General features: G+C 40.5%; 1 long non-coding RNA gene across 2 annotated transcripts in view; it reads right to left on the reverse strand.

Moving 5' to 3' along the window:
• Nucleotides 1-20,247, reverse strand: part of LOC120095588 (uncharacterized) — a 166,052-nt gene extending 145,805 nt beyond the window's left edge. Inside the window, exon 1 of one of the 2 annotated variants that reach the window (XR_010055984.1) lies at nt 19,710-20,247. This is a non-coding gene — a long non-coding RNA (uncharacterized LOC120095588). The remainder of the gene's footprint in view (nt 1-19,709) is intronic. The other variant, XR_005491119.2, reaches the window with a different exon arrangement.
• Between the last annotated feature and the right edge of the window lie 205 nt (nt 20,248-20,452).

Consider the following 20,452-nt stretch of genomic DNA (forward strand, 5'->3'; position numbering starts at 1 on the left):
CAGGCCTCAACAGTTACAGAAAGATAGAAATAATCCCATGCGTGCTATTGGACCACCACGGCCTAAAACTGGTCTTCAATAACAATAAGGGAAGAATGCCCACATATACGTGGAAATTGAACAATGCTCTACTCAATGATAACCTGGTCAAGGAAGAAATAAAGAAAGAAATTAAAGACTTTTTAGAATTTAATGAAAATGAAGGTAGAACATACCCAAACTTATGGGACACAATAAAAAGCTGTGCTAAGAGGAAAACTCATAGCTCTGAGTGCCTGCAGAAAGAAACAGGAGAGAGCATATGTCAGCAGCTTGACAGCACACCTAAAAGCTCTAGAATAAAAAGAAGGAAATACACCCAGGAGGAGTAGAAGGCAGGAAATAATCAAACTCAGAGCTGAAATCAACCAAGAAGAAACAAAAAGGACCATAGAAAGAATCAACAGAACCAAAAGTTGGTTCTTTGAGAAAAACAACAAGATAGATAAACCCTTAGCAAGACTAATGAGAGGACACAGAGAGTGTGTCAAAATTAACAAAATCAGAAATGAAAAGCGAGACATAACTACAGATTCAGAGGAAATTCAAAAAATCATCAGATCTTACTATAAAAGCTTATATTCAACAAAACTTGAAACTCTGCAGGAAATGGACAATTTCCTAGACAGATACCAGGTACCAAAGTTAAATCAGGAACAGATAAACCAGTTAAACAACCCCATAACTCCTAAGGAAATAGAAGCAATCATTAAAGATCTCCCAACCAAAAAGAGCCCAGGTCCAGACGGGTTTAGTGCAGAATTCTATCAGACCTTCATAGAAGACCTCATACCAATATTATCCAAACTATTCCACAAAATTGAAACAGATGTAGCACTACCGAATTCCTTCTATGAAGCCACAATTACTCTTATACCTAAACCACACAAAGACCCAACAAAGAAAGAGAACTTCAGACCAATTTCCCTTATGAATATCGACGCAAAAATACTCAATAAAATTCTGGCAAATCGAATCCAAGAGCACATCAAAACAATCATCCACCATGACCAAGTAGGCTTCATCCCAGGCATGCAGGGATGGTTTAATATACGGAAAACCATCAACGTGATCCATTATATAAACAAACTGAAAGAACAAAACCACATGATCATTTCATTAGACGCTGAGAAAGCATTTGACAAAATTCAACACCCCTTCATGATAAAAGTCCTGGAAAGAATAGGAATTCAAGGCCCATACCTGAACATAGTAAAAGCCATATACAGCAAACCAGTTGCTAACATTAAACTAAATGGAGAGAAACTCGAAGCAATCCCACTAAAATCAGGGACTAGACAAGGCTGCCCACTCTCTCCCTACTTATTCAATATAGTTCTTGAAGTTCTAGCCAGAGCAATCAGACAACAAAAGGAGGTCAAGGGGATACAGATCGGAAAAGAAGTCAAAATATCACCATTTGCAGATGATATGATAGTATATTTAAGTGATCCCAAAAGTTCCACCAGAGAACTACTAAAGCTGATAAACAACTTCAGCAAAGTGGCTGGGTATAAAATTAACTCAAATAAATCAGTAGCCTTCCTCTACACAGAAGAGAAACAAGCCAAGAAAGAAATTAGGGAAACGACACCCTTCATAATAGACCCAAATAATATAAAGTACCTCGGTGTGACTTTAACCAAGCAAGTAAAAGATTTGTACAATAAGAACTTCAAGACTCTGAAGAATGAAATTGAAGAAGACCTCAGAAGATGGAAAGATCTCCCATGCTCATGAATTGGCAGGATTAATATAGTAAAAATGGCCATTTTACCAAAAGCGATCTACAGATTCAATGCAATCCCCATCAAAATACCAATCCAATTCTTCAAAGAGTTAGACAGAACAATTTGCAAATTCATCTGGAATAACAAAAAATCCAGGATAGCTAAAACTATCCTCAACAATAAAAGGACTTCAGGGGGAATCACTATCCCTGAACTCAAGCAGTATTACAGAGCAATAGTGATAAAAACTGCATGCTATTGGTACAGAGACAGACAGACAGACTAATGGAACAGAATTGAAGACCCAGAAATGAACCCACACACCTATGGGCACTTGATTTTTGACAAAGGAGCCAAAACCATCAAATGGAAAAAAGATAGCATTTTCAGCAAATGGTGCTGGTTCAACTGGAGGTCAACATGTAGAAGAAAGCAGATCGATCCATGCTTATCACCCTGTACAAAGCTTAAGTCCAAGTGGATCAAGGACCTCCACATCAAACCAGATACACTCAAACTAATAGAAGAAAAACTAGGGAAGCATCTGGAACACATGGGCACTGGAAAAAATTTCCTGAACAAAACACCAATAGCTTATGCTGTAAGATCAAGAATCGACAAATGGGATCTCATAAAACTGCAAAGCTTCTGTAAGGCAAAGGACACTGTGGTTAGGACAAAACGGCAACCAACAGATTGGGAAAAGATCTTTCCCAATCCTACAACAGATAGAGAGCTTATATCCAAAATATACAAAGAACTCAAGAAGTTAGACCGCAGGGAGACAAATAACCCTATTAAAAATGGGGTTCAGAGGTAAACAAAGAATTCACAGCTGAGGAATGTCGAATGGCTGAGAAACACCTAAAGAAATTTTCAACATCTTTAGTCATAAGGGAAATACAAATCAAAACAACCCTGAGATTTCACCTCACACTGGTGAGAATGGCTAAGATCAAAAACTCAGGTGACAGCAGATGCTGGCGAGGATGCGGAGAAAGAGGAACACTCCTCCATTGTTGGTGGGATTGCAGACTGGTAAAACCATTCTGGAAATCAGTCTGGAGGTTCCTCAGAAAATTGGACATTGAACTACCTGAGGACCCAGCTATATCTCTCTTGGGCATATACCCACAAGATGCCCCAACATATAAAAAAGACACGTGCTCCATTATGTTCATAGCAGTCTTATTTATAATAGCCAGAAGCTGGAAAGAACCCAGATGCCCTTCAACAGAGAAATGGATACAGAAAATGTGGTACATCTACACAATGGAATATTACTCAGCTATCAAAAACAATGACCTTATGAAATTCGTAGGCAAATGGTTGGAACTGGAAAATATCATCCTGAGTGAGGTAACCCAATCACAGAAAGACACACATGGTATGCACTCATTGATAAGTGGCTATTAGTCCAAATGCTTGAATTGCCCTAGATGCCTAGAACAAATGAAACTCAAGACGGATGATCAAAATGTGAATGCTTCACTCCTTCTTTAAAAGGGGAACAAGAATACCCTTGGCAGGGAAAGGAGAGGCAAAGATTAAAACAGAGACTGAAGGAACACCCATTCAGAGCCTGCCCCACATGTGGCCCATACATATACAGCCACCCAATTAGACAAGATGGATGAAGCCAAGAAGTGCAGGCAGACAGGAGCCGGATGTAGATTGCTCCTGAGAGACACAGTCAGAATACAGCAAACAAGAGGCGAATGCCAGCAACAAACCACTGAACTGAGAATAGGATCCCCGTTGAAGGAATCAGAGAAAGAACTGGAAGAGCTTGAAGGGGCTCGAGACCCCATATGTACAACAATGCCAAGCAAACAGAGCTTCCAGGGACTAAGCCACTACCCACAGACTATACATGGACTGACCCTGGACTCTGACCTCATAGGTAGCAATGAATATCCTAGTAAGAGCACCAGTGGAAGGGGAAGCCCTGGGTCCTGCTAAGACTGAACCCCCAGTGAACTAGACTGTTGGAGTGAGGGCGGCAATGGGGGGAGGATGGGGAGGGCAACACCCATAAGGAAGGGGAGGGGGAGGGGCATGAATAAACAGTAACCTTATATTCCTGTTTTAAAAAGACTAGAATAAAAAATTAGAATTGCTATAACAATCTCAGCTTCATATATATGAAATAAGAATAAATGTATTTCATATATATGAAATAAAATTAAATGCATTCAATATATATGAAATAAAAAATAAATATATTTCATATATATATATGAAATAGAGACTGTCAAATAGTAAAATGGGTTATTGAGAGTTTATGAAATTTCCTTCCCTTAAAGTTTTGTTATATAAAAGAACTAGCCATCTGGCTTGGAAATGCTAGGCACAGAAGATTGTGTGACAAAGCTTCTGAGGTTTTTTTCTCTTAATTTTATGAACAAGTTTGTGAGAGCTGAAATGTCATAACGTCTCCACTGCACAGAGAAAGAGAAAATGTGAGAAGGTTTCTAGAACTCACTTCCACCCTAGGGTGGCTGTGACACAGTCAGTGACATCATTTGTTGATAGATCCCTGAGGAGGTTTTCTTTGACACTCTTCATGCAAAGCTCAGTGAATCATTCCATCAGACACTAAGATCAAAAGGCTTTCCCTACAGGAACACACTGGCCAAGCTGGAGAGAAGAGACACAAGTCAATAAAATATAAACAGCACAGCACAGACGCTCTTGAGGGATTCACAGACAGAAGGCTGATGAAGGAAGTGCTCATGGAAGGGAAAAAAGACAACTTAGTTCTTGCAAATGACTAAAAGATTGGCATGATTGGCAATGGAGTTGAGGGAGGGATGGAGGGGGCCCTACAGGGCAGAGGAATGCTGTCTTTAAGATACACTTGACAGGCAGGCAAGTCAGTGCAGATAAATATTATAAGCATGGATCAAAATTAATCCTAAAATTCATTTGGGGGAAATGGGAAAAATAACTCAAAGGGACTAGGCACAAATCAGGAAAGTGGCTGTAAACAGTGGTAAAAGCATCGAGGCACGCTAAGTTAAATTCAGTAATGGGTGCTTAGGAGAATAGAGCACATTCAGAGGGCATAGAGGTAGAATAGTGAATGAATTTATGGGGAAATGAGGGAGGGGAACTGGGAGTCTCTTTTATGAGATATAAGTGGCTAAAATGCTTGAACAAGTCAGGGAAGTATAATTATGAACCTATAGGCTGGACTTGAAGGTCATCGGTCTGTCCATATTTTGATATCCAGTGGTTTTAACTTAATGAGCTTTGTTAGAAAGACAGAAGATAGAACACTTTACTCAAATGTAAGATATGTACTCTTGGTGCTACTCAGTGTAAATACTTGTCACAGCACGGACAGTGTTGGAAACCTGGGAACTTACTCTCTTTTGAATTTTCTTAATTTTTGTACTACACTTCCAGTTTGGTGAAACGTTTTTTTCTTCTGTTAATCTTTCTTTTAAAGGCTAAAAAGGAGTCAAGTTTAATTTCAAGACTTTTAATCGATAATAAATATATGAAGAAAACCAACAGAAGTAATATATCTTTTTTTCTTATTATGCTTTATCCTCAGTAGTATTAGTTTTCCATTAATGACAATGGTAGGGATATTATTTTTATTTATATATCAAAAGATTACTAAGCTTAAGGAGAAATTAAGAATAATCAATGAAAGACTCAGATATGAAAACTTATAAACCAGTTTCTATCAGCACTTGAGATACCTTTATCAGAAATATAAAATTATTATGGGGGATTCACCATCCCAGCCTCAAGCTGCACTACAGATTGCATAAAAGCTGAATAGTATTGATACAGAGACACACAAGTCAATCAATGGAATGGAATCAAAGATCCAGAAATAAACCCACATACTTATGGAAACATGATCTCTGACAAAGAAGCCAATAACATACAGTGGAAAAAAGAATGCATCTTCAATAAATGGTGCTGGTATACTGGAGGTCTGCATATAAAAGAATGAAATAGATCAATATTTATCACTTTGCACAAAGCTTACGTCCAAGTGGATCAAAGACCTCAACATAAAACCAGATACACTGAATATAATAGAAGCTAATAGAAGAGAAAGTGAGAAAGAGCCTTGAACTCATTGGCATAGAGGGGAGATTTCTTAAACAGAACTCCAATGGCTCATGCTCTAAGATCAAGAGTTGATAAATGGGACCTCATGAAATTGAAAAGCTTCTGTAAGGGAAAGGATATATAGTCAATAAGACAAATCAACAACCTACAGATTGGTTAAAAAATATTTACTAACCCTACATCCTATAGAGAGCTAATATCCAAATTATATAAGGAACTCAAGAAGGTAACCTCCAAAAAACCAAATAATCCAATTAAAAAATGGTGTAGGATTTCCATCTGCACCTGGAGCTGACCCTGTGCCAAGCTCTTCATATCCAAATCCCCATGGGAGAGCTGGTCTCCCAGGAGTGCTGACACATCTGAGAGCACAGGTAAGACCACCACTTCTGCTCCGAGGGACCTGCCCAGAGCCCTCAGGCACAGGAACCAAGGAGCAACCTGGGACAGGATCCTTCTGCTTTCTGTCTGCACTCTGAAGCTGATCCTGTGCCACAGTTCTCTGAACCCAGATCCTATGGGGAGAGAGCTGGTGACCCAGGAGTGCTGAAACACAGCCTTACAGCCACAGTTAGAGACAGCAAGACCAGCTAACACCAGAGATAAACAGATGGCAAGAGGCAAGTGCAAAAACATAAGCAATAGAAACCAAGGCCCCTTAGCATCATCAGACCCAGTTCTCCCACCACAGCAAGCCCTGGATACCCCAACACACCAGAAAAGCAAGATGCAGATTTGAAATCACATCTAATGACGATGATAGAGGACTTTAAGAAAAAAAGGAGAATGCAGGTAAACAAGTAGAAGCACTTGAAGAGAAACACAAAAATCCCTTAAAGAATTAAAGAAAAACACAACCAAACAGGTGAAGGACAAAACCATCCAGGATCAAAAAATAAAAATAGAAATGATAAAGAAATCATAATGGGAAACAACCCTAGAGATAGAAAACCTAGGAAAGAGATCAGGAGTCATAAACACAAGCATCAACAGAATACAAGATATAGAAGAAAGAATCCCAAGTGTAGGGAATACCATAGAAAACATTGACACAATAGTCAAAGAAAATACAAAATACAAAAACTCCTAACCCAAAACATCCAGGAAATCCAGGACACAATGAGAAGACTGAACCTAAAGATAATAGGTTTAGAAGAGAACAAAGATTCCCAATTAAAGTACCAGTAAATATCTTCAATAAAATTATAGAAGAAAACTTCCCTAACCTAAAGAAAGAGATGCCCATAACCATACAAGAAGCCTATAGAACTCCAAATAGATAGGATTAGAAAAAAATCCCTCCCATCACATGATAGTCAAAACACCAAACTCATGAAACAAAGAAAGAATATTAAAAGCAGTATGGAGAAGTAAAGGTAAAGTAACAGATAAAGGCAGACCTATCAGAATTACACCAGAATTCTCAACAGAGACTATGAAAGTTAGAAGATCCTAGGCAGATGTCAAACAGACCCTAAGAGAACACAAATGCCAGCCCAGGCTACTATATCCAGCAAAACTCTCAATCAACACAGAGAAACCAAGATGTTGCACGACAAATCCAAATTTACACAATATGTTTCCATAGATTCAGCTCTACAAAGGATAATAAATGGAAAACTCCAACACAGGGAGAAGCTACATCTTCGAAAATGCAAGAAATTAATCTTCTATTAATTAACCCAAAGAAAGATAGTCATACAAACCTAATTCCACCTTTAACAACAAAAATAACAAGAAGCAACAATCAATATTCCTTAATATCTCTTAACATCAGTGGACTCAATTTCAGAAAAAAAAGACATAGACTGCAGACTGGGTATGTAAACAGGACCCAGTGTTTTGCTGCATACAGTAAACACACCTTAGTGACAAAGTCAGACCCCACCTCAGAGTAAAAGACTGCAAATTTTTTTTCAAGCAAATTGTCCCAAGAAACAAGCTGGAATAGCCATTCTGATATCAAACAAAATCGACTTTCAATCAAAAGTTATCAAAAAAGATGAGGAAGGTCACTTTATATTCATCAAAGGAAATATCTACCAAGATGAACTCTCAATTCTGAACAACATCTATGCTCCACATGCAACAGCATCTACATTCATAAAAGAAACATTATTAAAGCTCAAAGCACACATTGCACCTCACACAATAATAGTGGGAGACTTCAACACCACACTTTCAGCAATGGACAGATCATGGAAAGGGAAACTAAACTGAGACATAGAGAAACTAACAGAAGTTATGAACCAAATGGATTTCACAGAAATCTGTAGAACATTTTATCCTAAAACAAAACAATATACCTTCTTCTCAGCAGCTCATGATACCTTCTCCAAAACTGACCATATAATTGGTCACAAAATGACCTCAGCAGATCCAAAAAGATTGAAATAATCGCTTGCATTCTATCAGATCACCACAGACTAAGGCTGGTCTTCAATGACAACAAAAATGACAGAAAACCCACATGCTCATGGAAGCTGAACAATGCTCTACTCAATTATAACTTGGTTAAGGAAGAAATAAAGAAATAAATTGAAAACTTTTTAGAATTTAATGAAAATGAACGTACATCATACCCAAAAATATGGGACATAATGAAAGCAAAAAAAAAAAAAAACCAAAAAACAAAACAAAACCAGAAGACCAAAAACAAACAAACAAACAAAACCCCTCATAGCTCTGTATGCCTCCAAAAAGAAACTGGAGAGAGTACACACTAGCCACTTGACAGCACACCTGAAATCTCTAGAACAAAAAGAAGCAAATACACCCAAAAGGAGTAGATGGCAGGAAATAAACTCAGGGCTGAAACTAACCAAGAAGAAGCAAAGAAAACTATACAAAGAATCAAGAAAACAAGGGGATGGTTCTTTGAGAAAATCAACAAAATAGATAAACCCTTAATCAGACTAACCAGAAAGCAAGAGACAGTATCTAAATTAACAAAATCAGAAATGAAATGGTATAAATAACAACAGAATTGGAAGAAATTCAAAAACTTATCAGGTCCTACTACGAAAGCCTATATTCAACAAAACTGGAAAATCTGGAGGAAATGGACAATTTTCCAGACAGATACCAGGTACCAAAATTAAAGCACGATCATATAAACCATCTAAAAAGCCCCATAACCCCTAAAGAAATAGAAGCAGACATTAAAAGTCTCCCAACCCCCCCCCCAAAAAAAAGCCTAGGACCAGATGAGTTTAGTGCAGAATTCTATCAGACCTTCAAAGAAAATATTATACTAATACTCTTCAATCTCTTCTACAAAATAGAAACAGATGGAAAACTACCCAATCCGTTCTTTGAAGCCATAATTATGCTTATACCTAAACCACACAAAGACCCAATGAAGAAAGATAACCAGACAAATTTCCCTCATAAATATTGATGATAAAATTCTTGCAAACTGAATTCAAGAACACATCAAAACAATCATTCACCATGATCAAGTATACTTCATGGTTCAATATAAGAAAATCCATCAATGTAATCCACTATGCAAACAAACTCAAAGAAATAAGCCACGAAATCATCTAATTAGATGCTGAAAAAGCATTTGACAAAATTCAACACCCCTTCTTGGTAAAGGTCCTGTAAATTTCAGGAATTCAAGGCCTATACCTAGACGTAGTAAGAGCACTATACAACAAACCAATAGTAGCCAACATCAAACTACATGGAGAGAAACTTGAAGCAATTCCACTAAAATTCAGTCCTAGACAATGCTGCCCACTTTCTCCCTCCTTATTGAATATCTCACTTGAAGTCCTAGCCAGAGCAATTGGACAACAAAAGGTCAAAGGGATACAAATTGGAAAGGAAGAAGTCAAAATATCACTATTTGCAGATGATAGGACAGTACACTTACGTGACCTCAAAAGTTCTACCAGAGAACTACTGAGTCTAATGAACAAGTTTGGCAAAGTGGCTGGGTATAAAATTAAGTCAAACAGATCAGTAGCCTTCCTCTGCTCAAAGGATAAACAGACTGAGAAAGAAATTAGAGAAATGACATCCTTCACAGTAGCCCCAAATAACATAAAATACCTCAGTGTGACTAACCAAGCAAGTAAAAGATCTGTATAACAAGAACTTCAAGTCTCTGAAGAAATTGAAGAAGATCTCAGAAGTTGGAAAGATCTCCCATGCTCATGGATTGGCAGGATTAATATCGTAAAAATGACCATTTTGTGAAAAGCAGTCTACAGATTCAATGTAATCCCCATGAAAATTCCAACTCAATTCTTTATAGAGTTAGAAAGAGCAATTTGCAAATTCATTTGGAATGATAAAAAACCCAGGATAGTGAAAACTATCCTCAACAATAAAAGAACTTCTCTGGGAATCACCATCCCTGACTTCAAGCAGTATTACAGAGCAATGGTGATAAAAACTAAATGGTATTAATACAGAGACAGGCAGGTAGATCAATGGAATTGAATTGAAGGCCCAGAAATGAATCCACACACCTGTGGTCACTTGATCTTAACATCCAGTGGAAAAAAGACTGCATTTTCAACAAATGGTGTTGGTTAAACTGGAACTCAGCGTGTAGAAGAATGCAAATCAATCCATTCTTATCTCCTTGTACAAAGCTCAAGTACGAGTGGATCAAGAACCTCCATATAAAACCAGATACACTCAAGCTAATAGAAGAGAAAGTGGGGAACAGCCTCGAACACATGGGCATGGGGAAAATTTCCTGAACAAAACACCAATGTCATGTGCTTTTCAATCAAGAATCAACAAATGGAACCTCATAAAATTGCCAAGCTTTTGTAAGGCAAAGGGTACTGCCATTAGGACAAAACAGCAACCAACAGATTGGGAAAAGATGTTTACTAATCCTACATTTGATAGAAAGCTAATATACAAATATGTAAAAAGAACCAAGAAATTCATCTCTTGAGAATCAAATAAATTGGTGTACAGTGCTAAAGAAAGAATTCTTAACCAAAGAATATTAAATGTCTGAAAAGCACCTACCGAAATGTTCAACATTCTTAGTTGTCAGGGAACTGCAAATCAAAACAGTCCTGAGATTTTACTTCATACCAGTCAGAAGGGCAAAGTTCAAAAACACCCATAAGGAAGGGGAGGGGGGAGGGGGATGTTTGCCCGGAAACCGGGAAAGGGAATAACATTCGAAATGTATATAAGAAATACTCAAGTTAATAAAAAAAACATGAAAAAAAAAACTCAGGTGACAGTAGCTGCTGGTGAGGATGAGGAGGAAGAGGAACACTCCTTGATTGCAATTTGGTACAACCACTTTGGATGTTCCTCAGAAAATTAGACATAGTACTATCTGAGGACCCAGCTTTATCACTCCTGGTCATATACCCAAAAGATCCTCCAACATACAACAAAGACACATGCTCCACTATGTTCATAGCAGCCTTCTTTATAATAGCCAGAAGGTGGAAACAACTCAAATGTCCTTCAACAGAGGAATGGATACAGAAAATATGGTACATTTACACAACGGACTACTACTCAGCTATTAAAAACAATGACTTTATGAAATTCTTAGGCAAATGGATGGAACTAGAAAATATCATCCTGAGTGAGGTAACCCTATCACAAAAGGACACATATAGTATCCACTCACTTATAAGTGTATATTAGCTCAAAAGCTGGGAATATTCAAACACAATTCACAAACCACATGAAGTTCTAGAAGAAGGAAGACCAAAGTGTGAATTATTCAGTCCTTCTTAGAATAGGGAACAAAATATTCACAGGAGAAAATATAGAGACAAACTGGAGCAGAGACTGAAGCAAGGCCATCCAGAGACTGCCACATATGGGGATCAAGCCCATATACAGACACCAAACCCAGACATTGTTGTGGATGCCAAGAAGTACATGCTGACAGGAGCCTGATATGGATGTCTCTTGAGAGGCTCTGCCAGAGCCTGACAAATACAGAGGTGGATGCTCACAGGTAACCATTGGACTGAGAACGAGATCCCCAATGGAGGAGTTAGAGAAAGGACTGAAGGAGCTGAAGGGGTTTGTAGCCCTATAGGAAGAACAATATCAACCAAACAGACCCCCAGATTTCCCAGGGACTAAACCACCAACCAAAGAGTACACATGGAGCAATTGATGGCTCCAGCTGCATTTGCAGCAGAGGATGGCCTTTCAGGCCTGAATCCCACTTAGAAACAAAATAATCATGGCAGGTAGAGGGAGGCAGGTACCTGAGCTGGAAAGTGGAGGGGTGGGATAATGGGGGCAGGTTCAAGTTTAGAGGCCAGCAGAACAGAAGCCCAGAGGACCAGGAGAATGGATGGAAATATTTAGCTTCCAGGGGTGGGAGGTGGGGAGACCTTCTAGAATTCTCAGTGACCTGTGACTTAAGAGACTCTCAGGACTTAATGGGAATGACCTTAGTCAAAATATCCAACAGTGGGGATAGGGCCCCAAATGGAGGGAAAGGGCTACCAACCCACAGTCAGAACTTATGATGCAGAATTTTTCCTTTCTAAAAGAACTGCAGGGACAAAAATGGAGAAGAGTCTAAAGAAAAGTCTCTCAGTGACTGGCCCAACTTGGGATCCATCTCATGAGGAGGTACCAAGGCCTGACACTATTACTGAGGACTGCCTGGTCTGGTCTCAGTAGGAAATGATGTGCCTAAATCCTCAAGAGACTCGAGGACCCTGGGAAGGAGGATGGGGACAGGGGAGAGCACCCTCTCAGAAGTAAGGGGGAAGAGGACTGGAATGAGGAACTGTGGGAGGGATACCGGGATGGGGTGGTGGTGGTGGCTGGAAGGTAAATAAATAAAATTAATTAATAATAAAGATAGAAATATACAATTAAAAATAGCCATGGCGAGAGGGGTGGTGGTGGGACACACCTTTAATCCCAGCATTTGAGAGGCAGCAGCAGGAGAATATCTCAGTTTGAAGCCAGTCTAGTCTACAGAGCAAGCTTCAGGACAGCCAAGGATGTTACACAGAGAAACCCCTGTCTTGAACATCACCCTACCACCACCACCACCACCACCACCACCTACAACAACAACAACAACAACAACATCAACAACAACAACAACATCAGACATGGTGATGCATGTCCGTAGCCCAGCATTGGAATGCTGAGTCAGGGTTCATTCTCACATTCAGAATAATTAGTATCACCATTTTATTTAGAGTGAGTGAAATCGTAGTAGCTGGTAGAATTTTTTAATGAGACAGTGTCAGAGAGAACTCCTTCTTATTCTATAGAATGGGTTTAGAGAGCCTTTTCATCATTGGAAATTTCCTGAAGCGAGCTTTATTCTCTGGAAAGAGAAATGATAGTTGTTTGTGTCTTTTTGATTTTCTTAAAAGTTTGCTCTCTTGATTCTTAAGGATCATTGATCAAAAGAGAAAAAGAACTGAGTAGAGAAGACAGCTACAGTCCATGACCACTGAGGCAGAGAAGCAGTGTAGGAAGTGGATCCAGATGTGCCATTTCTGCTGGACAAGAAGAGCCTGTGGGAGAACTTCTGATGGTTAGCTTTCTTCAATTTCATTAAGAAGTCCAAGGAGACAAGGTTTTGTGGAGGGTGGTGGGAGTGTAAGCCAGTGGTGGGAAAGAAATTAATAGCAAGATGGTGGCACAGTGTGAATTAGATTCTTGTGTTCAAAGCTGGCTGAGAAAGAGAAGACTGGCTAGGCTTGTAGCTGAAGAAGGGCTTAGCATCCTGTGAAGCTTCTCTGCTTATCTGAGTGGTTTAAGCATGGGAGAGATCCCATGTGAATAATCCACGTACACAATGGGATCACTAATAAAGCAGAGGATAAAGTTTGGAGGGGGTTGAAGCCTGCTCCAAGATTATTGTGGGACTTGGAACAGAAAGAGGGGAAGCTTTAGAGGAAGGAAAACAGCTTAGCAGATGAACTGTCAAGGACTGGAAGTGGAGGAGATGCCGCCTGAGGCAGCTCAGTCCTCTCAGTCAGCAGAAGTAGCATCCTGCTGAGGGTGAAGGACACAGGACTTTGTAAACTAACTAAATCTCTAATGAGCCTGCGAGCTGCTGACCAGCTGCTCAGCAGCACTGGGGAGTGCTGACCACTGTAAGAAAAGCCTTGATGAGAGGCTCATGGAGGAATGTCATTAGAAGTGGAGACTTTATGGAGTCTGATCACAGTAATTTATACCAACGACCTGGGCTACAGTGAGATTGGCCATGTGGCCTGCGGGCCAAAGCACAAGTCCACATCTGCAGGTCTCCAGAAGGTGCCTCTCTCAACCATGGTTCCTAACCATGGTAGCTCTGGTAGCTCTTTTTCTTACAAATGCCTGGAATATCACCCCTACAGCCTGCTAAAGGTATCGGCTTGGCCGTTGTCCTTTTCATTCTTATTATTTTTAAAAGTGTTATTCCTTCTGTTGTCATTTAATTTAGGCATTAATGACTCCCATTTTTAAAACCAAACCTCCATGGCTCCCTCCAGCTACCTTTAATCTACTTTTTGAAAGCTCTTCAAAGATTTGTGCTATATATAGTTTTCATTTTTTTCCACCACCACATCTTTTCTTTCCTCTTATTATTTTAAATGACATGTTTCAGAATTATGCATAAAATTTTATTTAGGGTTTTGAATGGGTAACTGTGTCTATAATTCAGAGGCATGATGTGGTGCTCAGGGGCAGAATGGTTGCCTAGCAAGCACAAGTTCCTGTGTTCACTCCCCAAAACCAAAAAGAAAACAAAACTGAACTAAACAAAAGTCCTTGGGTACCTTCTCAACCTGGAGCACCAAGTTACTGCAGGGTTAGGAGCATCTTCTCCCACTAGGCCACACAAGGCAACCTATGTGCCGGGGTTAGGGTGGGAGTAAGGGGCTCTGTCCAGCCACGTATGCTCTAGTTGGTGGCTTGGGCTCTGGGAGCTCCCTGGAGTTCAGGTTAGTTGACATTGTTTGTCTATTCTGTGGGCTGCAATTCCCTTCAGGACCTTTGGTCCTTCTTCCAAGTCTTATATAATGGTCCCTGACCTCCGTTTAACATTTGGCTGTGGGTTTCAGATCTACATCTGTTTCAGTCAGCTAGGTGAAGGGGATGGTTGATGGGGATGGGAGATGGGGGATGGGGGATGGGGGAGGGATTCTATGAGATGGGACCTGGAGGGAGGGCAGCATTTGGGATGTAAATAAATACTAAGTAAACAATATAAAATGAAATAAGACTAGAAGTTGAGTGCAACAGAAACTACAAGTGTAGGGAGACTAAAACACACACTCTGGAACTGTTCATGGGCTGTTGAAATGGATAGAATTTTTTTAAAAAATCATAAAATAAATGGAACTTATTTGAACATTTGTGAGACAGAAAAAAAAAACCCCAAAACAAAAGCAAATAAAACAAAAGAAAACAAAATAAAAGCCCCCTTTCCCGGATATTCCCTTTTTCATTATATTCTTCCACAAACATCCCCTTCCTCCCTACAAAGTACCAAACCATTGCTGGCTCTTGATTTGTTGACAAGGTTTCATGTATAACCTTATTTTTCTTTGTTAGTAATCATCCACAAAGTCTGATTTTTTCTTCATGTTGAATATATTTGGAAGATCTATTTATTTAAATACATGAAAAGTTGACTTAATAATTTTAAATGTTGGATATTTTTCATGGAGTAGATATTCATAATTTATTAGGTTTTTTTAATTTAGAGGTACTTATGTTTTTTCAATTGTTTGCTTAACTTTGAGAATATATTAATTTAACTAAACATAACTTAATGCAAAGAAAAATTCCTGGAATTAGAGCTAGTAGGTTTACAACTTCTGTTCAATGTTATGAATCAATATTGAATCATTATAATTTTGACTGAAATGACTCATGAGGATTGCTATAAGTGCTATAAGTGGAAAGGGGACAGAGATTGGTGGGGATAATGTAAACACAGTACACATATATGAAATTTTCAAAAAAAATTAAACAAAGTAAAGAGTATCAGAGTGTGAGAGCTTTTTTCAAAGCTAGTCTTCCTGTGTATCCTAGCCTGATCTCAAGCTCTCTATGGGCTAGGCTGAGATACAGTTTTAATCTTGAATGTCCCCCAAGACATGTCTATGTGTTGAGGGCTATTGGGAGGCAGCACAAGCTTGAGGAACTGGACAGAGAAGGAATTAGGTCAGGACTGAGAAGGAATTAGGTCAGGACTGGTAAGCCCTTCCTTGAGTGGGATATTGGATGCCGGCCTCTTTCCATGCGTGTTTCCACATTCCTAAAAGGGCTCCCACCACAGTGATGAACACACTATGCTATCACAGACCCAAAGCAACAGAGCCCAGCTATCAGGGACTAAAACTTCTAAAAATTGATTTTTCTCAGTTATTTTGATAAAGTCACGGAAAGTTGACTAACCTGAGCGTCATTTAAATTCTCAAATAACTCTTTGTCCTCACATCACTGAACCCTTCTGCAACGCTGGACTTCCTTCCTTCTTAATATACTTTTCTTTTCTTCTTTGATGTCTCTGGTCTCACATATTTCTGAAATTCTCCTGAATCTTCTGATTGCTACTCGCTAATTGCCTTGCCTTGCTCCTACAGCCTTCAGTGTCTTGGACTGTTCTAGATTGTTTGATCATCTAAATATCTTTTCTTGTTTTCCCATAGATTCTCAGTGTTTTGGATGTCAGTTATGTATGGGTGATTCACATTTTCATCTCAAACTCTATCTCTTCCCCTGAGCTCTGTCCCAACTACCCCTTGAATCCTCTGTCAAGACGTCTTATAAACCACAAGAAACTCCTTTGTCCCTGCCAGTCTCCCATGCGGTTCAGCAGCAACTGCATTCTCACAGAGGCTGAGCCCACACCCCTAAGCAGGAACTCTGATTCCTTTCCTTCTGTTACCAACTGTATTAGTCAATCAATTCTTGATTCTTTCATCTCTGAATACATCCAAAATCCCACTGCTTGTCACCACTGTCTGTTGTTACCACTGGCTAAAGACTACACTAAGCAATGCTGACAACCTCCGTGAGGGTTCTAGCTCCCCACAGATGAGCTTTGTGTCATAGTAAGGGTATCCTGGTAAAACACTTCTGCTGAAAAACAAAGCAGAACAAGAACTTTATTTCTTTCCACATATATAGAAAGGAAGGGTAAATTCTATACCGTGTGTTAAAGGCTACAAATCACAACTGAGAAGATAAGACCCTGAAGGAATTGGGGGGTTGTTGGATCCAAACAGTCTCAGCTCTCAAATACCAGGGGTACTCATTGATGTCATTGTGGCTAACTTGTGTGCCACCCACGGCTCTGAAACATTTCTTGTTATGCTTTCAAGTAGCTACATCATTTCTCTTTTAGCACAGGGACCGAGGTTCTATGTGGGTCTATGTTGGATGACTATAGATACCTCCGTAGGGATCACATGACCTGGTAGCAATCATTGTGTCACATTTTTTTTCTGCTCAGTAAGCATCGCTCCCACTCATGAAATTGACAATGAAGAAGAGAATCCTGTCATCGATTTAAAAATATTATGTTCAGGGACTCGAGGAATGGCTCAGCAGTTGAGAGCATTGGTTGCTCTTCCAGACTTAAGGTTCAAGTCCTAACACCTACATGGCAGCTCACAACCATCTGTCAATCCAGTCCCAGGGAACTGATGCTCTCCAGTCCTCTGTGAGTACCACATGCCCATTATGAGCAGTCATCCATGCACATAAAATAAATGAAAAAATGTCTGCCATTTTTATATTGTTTATTTTGTGGTAATGTCATAGAGTGTCCTTCAAACATCCTTGAAATTGTTTCAGTGACAGCTAACCATTTCAGAAGAGACCACTTTCACTAGAAGAGAACTTCCAATATCTCTGTACTTTCCATGAAGATGTTATCATGCTGGAAGTCTATGAAAGAATCACATGCACCAAATTTATGTGAAAACAAGGCACTTCCTTACAGAGATGAACTGTTATGATCAGTTCTGTGGTGGTAAGTATAAGAACAATGTATCTAAGAACTCCTGTAAAAGCAGTTGAGTGTTTTTATTTATCTTAAAGAATTAAAAGAGCCTGTTCAGTGTGCTACATATAGGCCCCCTGAGGAAGCAAGGGGCAAACACTGCTTTGTTCTTTACATCTCCATCCTAATAAACAAAGCCCTCTGTTATCTGTCAGAGTGGAGCAGCTTCTGTAGCACACATAGCCATTAGCTCTGCAATAAGCCTAAATGGGTGAAGCTGGAACAAATGACACATTAAGGAGTGCATGGGAAATTTTACTAAAATTGTTTTGATAATAATGAGAAACTAAGTTATTTGGTACATCTGGAAACTTGTGACTAATACCAGGCAGGTAGGACATTTGTCCTGAAGCATCTCAGTTCTTTATAAAGAACACTGGTCACAAAGATGAGTAGAGCACCTTTGAATGAACTCAGCAGATAACAGATTTCCTTAGGGAAGGGACCTTGGGCAGATAGGTTTGAATGAGATGGACAAAGGCAAGGACTACTCCATCTTATGAGAAAGCTGGAAGTAGAGATATTAGCGTTTGCTCTTAAGTTTACAGAGTGGGGCAGGGGTGTAAATGAAAACCAGAGAGGAGCTGCTTCCTCAGCCTCCCTCAGCTGTGTGGGATTGTTGTTCCTTCAGTGGAAGACAGCCAAGTTCAGTCTGTCTCCCTATAAACAAACATTTAGGGCAAATCAAGTGTGAACATCACCATATTGTTGATCACCAAACCTAGGCTCAGATGTATATGTAAACGGGAGAGAAACAGAATTCATTTGAGAACATTATTATTTCCTTTGTCTGGGCACCAGCACCTTTAAAATGCAGGTGAATGGCAATGAGTTTGGTCCTCCAGAAAAACTTGAGGTCTGGGCAGGCTACCTGTTTTCTTAAATTGCCACCCTTCATCTCATCATCATCCCTTAGTAATCACTGCAGTGCTCACGAACCATTTAGCTAGAGGAGAAAACGAAGTCTCTACCTCAGTGTTTTCCTCAAATGCATGGCAGTACTTTTCAGTCCTGTTCCTACCCAGTGGCCAAACCAGATTCTACACTGAAGGCAGTCCAACTGCCCACCTCTGAGCCTATGCATGCTCCTCTCCTTTCTTTGATCCCTTCACTTTGGCTTGCAGCTGAGGTTCTTTTAGCCCCTTTGGATACAAACACCAGGAACAGGAGCATGGCCCCTCATTCTGCCACCCCTTTCTTTCCCTTCCCTGTAAACAAGAAAAGACCAACAAATCTTTCCTAGGCAAGCCTCTGCAGCAGCTAGGGACTTTGTGGATCAAGGTGAGGGTCTGCTTGGAGCTTTACCTCATCTATCCTGACCCATGGAAAGTAAAGTTGGAAAACTATCAATGCTTTCTTGTCTACACCCTCTCGAAACTCCTACACAAATCTTACCATTTTGTGTTTGATCATCTCCAGATATGATCAAGTGATGGATTGGATGACCTCTAGTTGGGTTTCTGCATATCCTAGCTTCTAACCTTAGCAAGCTCACTGGATACCTGCACCCTAACTAGGATGTTGGCGTCACAGTCTGGAACCCACATCTCTCCCCAGGGTCTGGGACCAGGTTTCTTCATGCACTGAAGACCACCTGCTCCACCCAGGATCCTGCCTTTCCCCCAAAGTTAGCCCTGGCGAAGCAGAGACGGCAGAGACAGCGAGTTTCAGTTTGGTGCGGTTCCATCAAAGTAGCAGGGGTAAGGAATTGTCATTACCACCCCCATACCCCCCACTTCTTCCACCTCCGCCTCCGGGGCCCCGACCCTAGGGCTAGCCAGGCTTTTCCATCCGGTGCCTCCCACCGCCCTCCGCGCGCTCTCCAGTGCCCCAGGGCAGCTCTGCGTACTTACCGGAGTGAAGCTGTGGGGCTCTGGTCCCTAGCCCGCCGCGGTCCTGCCTGGCCACAGCAGCGCGTCTGGGCTGCTCTTGGGCGGCGAGCTGAATGCGCGCTGCAGCTTGGGGCGCAGCTTCAGGGCGGATTCCAGACCGCCAGTCCACCCGAGGGCCGACGCCCGGGGCTCCCCTCAGCACCCTGCTCTTCTAGCTTCTTCCACTTTTCCTCCTCCCAGTCCTTCTTTCGTCCCCTCCCTCCTCTTGGACTGATGCTTGGAGAATGGAGGGGGAGGGAAAAAGTCCCGTCCGTTTAACTCCACTGATACCTTGGAGATTATCTGTTCGGGGAATCTGGAAATGACGAGAACCACCTTTCTGCAAACAGCTTAAAGAAAACGATCTTGTTTCCCTTAACTTTTCATCCTTGGACAGACTCCTTCCTTCACTTGCGTTTTAAAAACCTCTATGGATGGGTGGAAATAAAGCTGGGATCAGATGAGGGGTACCTGGAGGCATTTCAGGCAACCGTTTTTGGAGAGTGCCTTACTGGGTGGCCCCTGAGATCTGTTTACTCACAATTTCACAAAGTAGGCATTTCTTGGAAAATAATTGGAGTTGAGGGCAAAGGAAGGAGGGCAGGAAGTAAGGTACTGAGTTCAAGGTTGATTTAGTTTCTTTTTAAAGTAGTGCAGGTGGTTTGTGCCAGAGACACCTTGGAATATATCTCCACTGCTTTTCCCTAGGATGTGACCTTGAAAGG

The sequence above is a fragment of the Rattus norvegicus genome, chromosome 11 (assembly GCF_036323735.1).
Source record: "Rattus norvegicus strain BN/NHsdMcwi chromosome 11, GRCr8, whole genome shotgun sequence".
Lineage (NCBI taxonomy): Eukaryota > Metazoa > Chordata > Mammalia > Rodentia > Muridae > Rattus > Rattus norvegicus.